The sequence below is a fragment of the Marmota marmota genome, unplaced genomic scaffold, assembly GCF_001458135.2.
Source record: "Marmota marmota marmota unplaced genomic scaffold, marMar, whole genome shotgun sequence".
Lineage (NCBI taxonomy): Eukaryota > Metazoa > Chordata > Mammalia > Rodentia > Sciuridae > Marmota > Marmota marmota.
The window spans coordinates 11,218,655-11,228,576 of record NW_025999880.1 but is presented as its reverse complement, the minus strand read 5'-3'; positions in this window follow the sequence as shown (position 1 = coordinate 11,228,576).

Below are 9,922 nucleotides of genomic sequence, written 5' to 3'. Positions count from 1 at the left end.
AAAAAAAAAAAAAAAAGTTTAAAAACTGGTAGTGTTGCCAGACAGGATAGCTCATGCCTGTAATACCAGTCACTCAGAAGACTGAGGCAGGGGCTGGGGATATGGTTCAAGTGGTAGTGCACTCGCCTGGCATGCGTGCGGCCCAGGTTCCATCCTCAGCACCACATACAAACAAAGATGTGTCCGCCGAAAACTAGAAAATAAATATTAAAATTCTCTCTCTCTCTCTCTTTAAGAAAAGAATATTTATTTAAAAAAAAAAAAAAGACTGAGGCAAGAGGATCCCAAATTCATGGCTATCCTGAACAATTTAGCAAGACACAAAAAGATCCTGTCTTGGAATAAAAAAAAAAAATTAAAGGGTTGGGGATCAAGCCCAATGTTAGCATTGCGGGAAAGCAGCAAGCAGCACTTGGGGAGGAGGAGAACTCCCAACTTTATTTTATGCCTGTGGGCCCAGAGTAAGCAAACTCCAAATTCTGAGCCCTGATCCACAGTTTCTTGCAACATTTATAGGTTATTTGGTGTTCTCTTAGAGCCATTTTATCATTGAGGCTTTTTTCCTCTTTTAAAAAAATTCCTAATTCTACTTGGCTGAAGGCCTTGTGCAGGGTCCCTAACATTGAATTTACAGTAATAGATAAGAAGAAACGGCTTTTTTCATAGACTTAATATTCTAGCCTTGAAAGCCAGGCACAGGCTGGGTGCGGTGGCCCATGCCTGTGATCCCAGAGGCTTGGGAGACTGAGACAGGAGAATCACAAGTTCAAAGCCAGCTTCAGCAAAGGCGAGGCGCTAAGCAACTCAGTGAGACCCTGTCTCTAAATAAAATACAAAATAGGAAAATAGGACTGGGGATGTGGCTCAGTGGTTGAGATCCCCAGTACAGGAAGGAAGGAAGGAAGGAAGGAAGGAAGGAAGGAAGGAAGGATTCCATCCTCAGCACCACATAAAAATAAACTATAACTAAAATATGAGAGAGAGAGAGAGAAGGGCTGGGGATATGGTTCAGTTGGTAGAGTGCTTCCCTTGAACACACAAGGCCCTGGGTTCAATCCCCAGCAACACACACACACACAAAAAAAAAAAAAAGAGAGAGAGAGAGAAAGAAAGAAAAGAAAAGAAAGCCTGGCACAGGGGTGTTTACATTTCAAAAGGGAGTAGTCAAGCTCCTAGGGCTGTTATTTACAATCCAAAAGGTAGAGACTGGTGGTTATAATTAGGCTTCCTGAAAAAAGGCAGAGAAAGTGGAGGGGAATTGACCCTTTTTTCTAGCATTAGGGTTTTGTTTTTGTTTTTTGTCTTCTTTCTTTCTTTCTTTTTGGTACTGGGGATTGAACTCTGGGACTCTCAACCACTGAGACACATTTCCAGCCCTATTTTGTATTTTATTTAGTGATAGGGTCTCATTGAGTTGCTTAGCACCTCACTGTTGCTGAGTCTGTCTTTGAACCCAAGAGCCTCCTGAGCTGCTGGGATTATAGGCGTGCTCCACCGAGCCTGGCTTAGACATTGGATTCTTATAATTTCATTTTACAACCAGGTCTGGCTTTGCCATCACAGTAGAACATTACCTAGTATGTGTGAGGCTGAGTTCAATTCCCAGCACTGCAAGAAAATAAAATTAATAGTGACTATACCCCAAAATCTCTGAGTGCTTTCTTTTTGAGGAGGGAGGCACTGGGGTTTGAGCCCAGGGACACTCTACCACTGAGCTACATCCTACAGGATCTCAGTACGTTGCTCACAGCCTCTGCTAAATTGCTGAGGTTGGCTTTGAACCTTTGATCATCCTGCCTCAGCCTCCCGAGCTGCTGGAATTACAGGTGTGCACCACCACAGCCAACCCAGCCCTTCTTACTTTGAAAGAGGGTCTCCCTAAATTGCTGAGGCTAGCCTTGAATTTGTGATCTTCCTGCCCCAGCCTCTCCCATGTCTCTAGGCTTACAGGCATGGGCCATTATGCTGAGCCTATGAGGTCTTTGTTTTTTTAGTTGTAGATGGGCAACTTTATTTTATTTATTTATTTGTATGTGGTGCCTCACATGTGCCAGGCAAGCCTCTACACTGAGCCACAAACCCAGCCCGATAAGTTCTTTTAGAAGTTTTATATTCCCAAATTCCTAGTCCTTTTCATTTTTTATTTTGAAACAGGCTATTATTGCTAAATTGCTGAGGGTCTGTGTTAAATTGCTAAGGCTGAGCTGGGTATGGTGGCACACACCTGTAATCCCAGTGACTGGGGAGGTTGATGAAGGAAGATTGCAAGTTGGAGACTAGCCTCAACAACTTAGTGGAGATCTTGGCTCAAAATAAAAAATAAAAAAGGGACTGGGGATGTAGCTCACGTGAAGCATGCTGGGTTAAATCCCCAGGACCAAAAAAAAAAAAAAAAAGAAAAGAAAAGAAAAAGAAAAACCAAACAAAACAACTTTCAGTGCTGGGGATATAATTCAGTAGCAGCATACTTGCCTAGATTGTGCTATGCCCTGGGCTTGATCCCAGTACCACAAAAAATTCCCAAAACAAAAACAAACCCATAATCATAGTTATAAGTGAATGTTACTGGTATCTATTAGTTCCATATATGTATTTTTGCTTTGTCTCCTGGTAATTACCTAACTCACTGGGTGTATCACCCTGCACTGTTCTAGTTACTGAGGATGCCACTGTGAACACATCAGAATTCCTGATTTCAAAGAACACATAGCCTAGTGGCTGGGGACAGGACAAGGAAAACAAGAATGCAATAGCACTTACTATAGAAGTGGCATGGCCTAGGCATAGCGGTCGTGTGTATGGACACTCACGTGTTTTGTGTGCTCATACTTCATTCAGAAAGGAGAGCTGCTTTGGTGATTTGAATTTGGCAGTTGTCAGCAAAAGGTGGCAGCAGAGGTCATGGGGACAGAAGAGACAGCTCCAAGAGAGTCAGTGAGTGCTGAGAGAAGGTAGTCAGACTGAACCCTGAAGAACACTCAATGTTTTAATGATGAACAGAAGGAAAATTCTCAAATGAGCCTAAAGAGGAATAACTTGAATCACAGGAGGAACAGCAGAGGAATAGGAGGTATTGGCAATAATGAAGCAACTCACAGGGTCAAATGCTGCAGAAAAACAAGAAAGGAAGGACTGAAGAATACACAATGGGTTTACTCATAAGGAGATCACTGGTGAATTCGAGACGAAAGCTGCAGTGGAGTGTTAGGGGTGGCAGTCAGACTGCCTTAGTCCATTTAGACCCTATAGCAAAATGTCATAACCTGTGTGACTTATAAACAACTGAGCCAGGCATAGTCATGCATGCCTGCAATCCCAGTGGCATGGGAGACTGAAGCAGGAGGATCACAAGTTCAAGGCCAGCCTCAGCAACTAAATAAGATCCTCTCAAAATAAAAACATTAAAAGGCTGGGTATGTTAATGGTAGAGCACCTCTGGGCTCACGTCTTAGTACATTAAAGGACGGAAGGAAGGAAGGAAGGAACGAGCAAATCGCGGCACAAAGATAAAATCGTGGCACAAAGAAGGATCTGATCTGTTCTGTGTGGCACACAGAGGATTCACATCCACATTGGCTTCCTGGAGCTGGTGGGACTTGTGTGGTGAGCTGGAAGATAGGTAGGAGGTGAGTTACTGGGGTGAGGAAACAGCATTTGGAGACTGGCACCAATAAATGGTGTAACATGGAAACAAAGGTGTTTTGGGTACAGGAGCCAGAGCAGATGAAGTTGGAGAAGCAGGTCAGATCCGGGGCCATAGAGCTGATGGGGAACCATTGAAAGGTTCTGAGCAGGGAAAAGGCATGATCAGATTGATATGTAGAAAGATGGCTGAGGCAGCTAGACAGATGGACGATGGAGTCATGGGGCCATGCTAGAGGCTAGGAAGCAGCAGTCAGAAGACCTATAGTAGTAACTGTGTCTTCCTTTCAATAACAGTTCACTAGGGTTTGGGATGTGGCTCAGTGGCAAGAGTGCTTATGCACAAGATCCTGGGTTTCGTCCCCAGTACTGCCTAAAAAAGAAAAAAGGTCATTGGACCTTCCATAAGAAGATACCACAGGCTGGGGGATTTCAACGGAGAGATTTATTTTCTGAAGTTCTGGAGGCCACCTTCTTTGTCCTCACATGGCCTTCCCTCTGTGCAAACATATCCCTGGTGTGTCTTTGTGTGTCTAATTTTCCTCTTATGAGGATACCAGTCAGACACTCTAATGGTCTCATTTCAATGTGATCACCTCTTCAAAGGCCCTATCTCCAAATATAGTTACATTCTGAAGTACTGAATGCGGTCTATGACATATGAACTCAGGGGTGTGGCACACAATTCAGCTTTTAATGTTTTCTTTTCTTTCTTTTTTGTGGCCCTAGAGATTATATCCAGGGCCACGCTACCACTAAGCTACATCCTCAGTCCTTTTTGGTTTATTCTGAGACAGGGTCTCACTAGGTTGCTTAGGCCCTTGCTGATTTGTTGAGGCTGGCTTTGAACTCGTAATCCTCCTGCCTCAGCCTCCCCAGTTGCTTGGATTACAGCTATGTGCCACCACACCTGGGCTTTTATTTTTTCTCATGAGATAGGTTCTCCTAAATTACCCAGACTGGTTTGAACTTGGAATCCTCCCACCTCAGCCTCCCTAGTCACTAGGAATACAAGTGTGTACCGCTGGGTGGATGTGATGGCGCACACCTGTGATCACAGTCGCTTGGGAGGCTGAGGCAGGAAAATCATGATGTCAAAGCCAGCCTCCGCAATTTAGTGAGGCCCTAAGTGACTCAGTGAGACCTTGTTTCTAAATAAAATGTAAAACAGGGCTGGGGTTGTGGCTCAGCGGTACAGCACTCTCACCTAGTACGTTTGAGGCCTGGGGTTCAATCCTTAGCACCACATAAAAATAAAGGTATTGTGTCCAACTACAAATAAAAAATAAATATTTTTTTTAAAAAGGGCTGGAGATGCAGTTCAGTGGGGAATGCAGCTCAGTGGTAAACTCTCCCTGGGTTCAATCCCTGGTACCAAAAAAAAAAAAAACCAAAAAACCAACCAAGTGTGTGCCATCACACCCAGCAACATTTTTTGTTAATAACAAATATGGAATGGGATCAGGAGACCACTGGTTAATACGATTAAGTTGCCCGTTCCATTATTAGGAAACAATTAACTCATATAACCCATAAAAATTGTCTATAGTCGGGGTATTATGATCTATTATTAATAATGATTACATTTACTTTGGATCCTTGAGGCCCAGCAGAGATTTTGACACAAGTGTTGCTGGAGCTGGGTGAATTAATAAAGGATTGAAGAAGGAATTTGCTCTCTACAGTGGTAATACACACTGGACTGTGCTGCTTAGAATCTAGCAAAAAGAGAGTGGTAGAATAAGATTTGTCTAGTGTGACTGGGTCAGGAGGTCTCGCCTTTATGATCCAAATGCATTTGGTATTCTCATTTCAAGGCTGAATTGTCATTATTGTTACAATTTTGTCTCCTATAGGTCAGGAACTCCCTGAGAACCAGGTCTTATTATTTTTCAGGTGGGGAGGGTACTAGGGATTGAATCCAGAGGTGCTAAACCTCTGAGCCACATCTCCAGCCTCTTTTAATATTTTATTTAGAGCCAACGTCTCGCTAAATTGCTTAGAGCCTTGCTAAACTGCTGAGGCTGGCTTTGAACTCACGATCTTCCTGCCTCTGCCTCCCTAGTCACTGGGATTAAAGATGAGTGCCACCATGCCCAGTGAGAACCAGCTTTTATACATCTGTTTGTAATCCCAACTAGTACCCTAGTTCCCAGCACAAAACACATGTACCAATTAACTTTGTGTTCTAAATGAGAACATTAGATTAAAATTTTTTAGCTGGGCATGGTGGTACCTACCTGTAATCCCAGCTACTTAGGAGGTGGAGGCAGAATTGAAAGATCTAAAGATTAGCCTTGGCAATTTAGTGATTCTATTCCAAAATAAAAAGGGTTGAACATATATACATATATATACAAATAAAAATCAAGTGAAAATAAAAGTAGTTCAACCACAGATAAAACATTTAAAGATGTTAATAAATGGGGGAAACTGGATGTGGGGCATATGGCAACTCTGTCTTCACAATTTCTTTCTTTCTTTCTTTTTTGGTGCTGAGGATCAAACTCAGGGTTTTGGGCATGCAAGGCAAGCACTCTACCAACTGAGCTATATCCCCAGCCCCTCTCTTCACTATTTTTCTGTAAATCTTAAACTATTGTAAAAAAATAAAATCTCTTTAAAGAAGAAAAATGGAACACTAGACTATAGTGCACAGCCTACATTAACTATAGTACAGTGACCTTAATGAACATCAAAGGGGTGGGGCAAAGGCACTGTGCTTGAAGCCAAACTCAGAGAACCATTCAGACACAATCCCTGCTTCAGCGGACATTGTGCATTAGTGAGGGAGAGAATCCCTAAAAGAATACACACAAAGATACCAATATAATTGGGATAATAGGGGGGTGGGGTGGATCATATATCTGTAATCCCAGCAACTCAGGAGGCTGAGGCAGAAGGACGGCAAATTCTAGGCCAGCCTCAGCAACTCAGTAAGACCCTGTCTCAATAAATAAATAGGACTGGGAATGTAGTTCAATGATAAAGCACCCCAGGTTCAACCCCCATAGCCCCAAAAAAGAAAAAGAAAATCCCCAGGATCAACCCCCATAACACCCCTCCAAAAACAAACAAACAAACAAACAAAAACTCTGAAGGGTGATAAAGAGTCAGCCAAGCAAAGTGGGCAGAAAAGAACTCAGGGAGAAAGGTTAGTATATACTAAAACCATCTCATTTTATGAAACAATATTCATCATTATTGAAAACATAGCTAAACCTGATGTCCTGATTATGAGGATTCATTCAGTGGCCTGAGGGTGCCAAACATTTGAGAGGTGCAGAAGGTAGAGAAGGAACTTGCAAAGGATCCTATGATGAAGCTACAGAGGTAAAAGGAAAATCTGGAGTTTACCAGACAAGGAAGCAGAAAAGGAAGTGTTTCAAGAAGGTAAAAGTGATTAACATTGTAGAAAACTACTTGCAGGTCTGTAGGAGAAGCCTAAGGAGTGTCTATTGAACACTGTGGTTGGGAGCCAGTGGAATATGTTGAAACAGAGGGGAAATGAAAAAGTAAAACGGTATTGGAAATTCTAAGAAGGAAAACAGGATGGGAAGTAATGGCGCACACTTGTAATCCCAGCTACTTGGGAGGCTGAGGCAGGAGGATGCCAAGTTCAAGGCCAGCCTGAGAATTTAACAAAACTTTTTATTTTGGTGTCAAAAAATTAAAAGTGGGAGGATGTAAGACAGTGGTTCAATCCCAATACCTGTCCCCTCCAAAAAAAAAAAAAAAAGTAAAATGGTATCATTTCCTGAGACTCAAAGGCTTTTTTTTTTTTTTCCCTCACAGAACTGGGGATTGAACCCCATGACACTCTACCACTAAACTACATTACTGGTCCTTTTTTATTTCTTATTTTGAGACAGGTCTCAGTAAATTGCCCAGGCTCTCCTCAAACTGTGATCCTCCTTCCTTAACCTCCTGAGTAGCAAATAACTGGGATTAGAGGTGTGTGCCACCATGCTCCCCACCCCCCCCCTTTTTTTTTTTACGAGGAATTGAACCCAGGGCCATTTAACCACTGAGCTTCATCCTCAGCCCATTTTGGTATTTTGTTTATGTTGGGTGCAGAGCAGGCTGAACTGTGTTGTCTGCAGGGCAGGCTGAACAGATGTTGGCTACAAGATAGCCCACGCACTCAAACCCCCCTCTATCTGGTCCTTTATCACCTGTTTGCCTCAAGTCTGAACATTCAACCCTGCTTAAGGCTGAGCACTCAACCCACCTTGGGCCAACAAGGCAGCTTGCAGACCCAGAGGCCCCATTAGATTTGGGCTATAAAAACTCCCTCCTGCCAGGCCCCCCTCTCTCTCCCTCTCTCTCTTGCTCTCTCTCTCTCTCTTGCTCTTTCTCTCTTGCTCTCTCTCTTGCTCTTTATCTTTCTTACGCGTGCTCTCTGTCTCTCTCTTGCTCTTGCTCTCTCCCTGTTCATCTCTTCTCTTTTCTCTCTCTCTCTTTCCTTCTTTCCTTTCTCTTTGTTGCACTGCTGCAATAAAGATCTTTTGGTTGCTCCGAGTGTTGTGGTCACTTTCCTTTCAGTTTAGAGACATGGTCTCTCCAACTTCTTGAGGGCCTCACTAAATTGCTGAGGCTGGCTTTGGAATTGTGATCCTCCTGCCTCAGCCTATGGAACTGCTGGAATTACAGGTATGTGCAACAGTGCCCAGCTCACCATACCCACCTAAACAGGTTTTTTAGATGCAAAATTAGACTTTTAGTGTTTGGAATAAGCCAATGAAAAGGAGGAAGAGTCTGGTGTCATGGCCTGCCGCAGTCTGGCTGGGCACAAATAACCAAGCCGCCACAAAGCACTTGTATGTTCAAACAGGAAACTTTATTGCCCGAACTCCACCAGTACTCCACGCACACTTCCCAGGAACTCTCTCAGCTCTCCACCCGGCTCCGGGCCAACTCTCTCGGAACCCCAGGAGAACTCCAAAGTAGTGGGCGCCTGAGGCAGCAAGAGCCGCCCTATTGCAGGACAGCAAAGGTCTATATGCAACTGAATACACAGCTTAACTTAACCATTATTATTTCAATGGCTTGCTGGTGTCACCTCTCAACCACTTCCTTCTGGCAAAATGCCATGCATCATCCCGACTTGGCTGTGGCCCTCTACAATGGCCCATACCTGTAATCCCTGTGATTTGGGAGGTTGAGGCAGGAGGATTGCAAGTTTGAGGCCAGCCTCAGCAATTTAGCAAGACCTTTAGCAATTTAGCAAGTCCCTGTCTCAAAATAAAAATTAAGAAGGGTTGGGGATGTAGGTCAGTGGTTGAGTGCCCAGGTTCAATCCTCAACACCAAAAAGAAAAAAAAAAAAAGAAAAAGAAAATCCATATCCTTAACTGTGCTGGAGTACTGGCCCAATTTTTTTCTTCTTGTAGTGCTAGGATCAAACACAGGACCTTGTAAATGCTAGGCAAGTGCTCTACTACTGAGCTACACCACCGCCCCCTATTATCCCAATTATATTGGTATCTTTGTGTCCATTCTTTCAGGGATTCTCTCCCTCACTAATGCACAATGTCCGCTGAAGCAGGGATTGTGTCTGAAAGGTTCTGAGTTTAGCTTCAAGCACAGTGCCTGGTCCATGCTAAATACTCATTTATCTGTTGAACAAATGAGTCAAAAAAATAATTTTTGTTTTGGGCAATCCCAGAGTTTGAACCCAGGGCCTCCCACATGCTAGGCTAAGCACCATACTGAGCCCATTGCCAAAATTTTGAGACAGAGTTAGGTTTCCTAAAGAAGCCTCGAAATTGAAGCTGGCCTTGAGCTTGCGATCTTCTGGCTCCAGCCCCTGGAAGGGCTGGGGGTTTACAGGCCTGCGCCACCGGCCACCCGGCTGAGTCCACATTAAAGAAATTCCAGACTGAACTTCATACTCTACACGTCTTTGTCCCTTGATTTCCCACCCTATGAATCAGGGGAAATCGGGACAACCCAGGCAGAGGAAGCAGGGAGCACTAGGACTAGGAGAATGGAACAAGAAATCGGAGCGCTTCCCTCGCTGAAAGATGGCACCGTGGGCACCACGTGGACAAAGGAAAACACTCCTTCTTCTCCATTTCGGGGCGGTGCCCACGCTTCCAGAAGCAGGCCAGAGTTCCTCACTGTGAAAAAGCCGGGGAAGGCCCAGCGCGCGGGCAGTCTCCGGCGAGGCGCTGCCCGAAGGCAGGGGGCGGAGTCCAGACTAGGCTAGCGCGGCCGGCCCCCGCACCGCGGAAGTCGCGCGGCCCTGGCCGCCGGGCCTGGGCGTGTCCCGCGGGCGC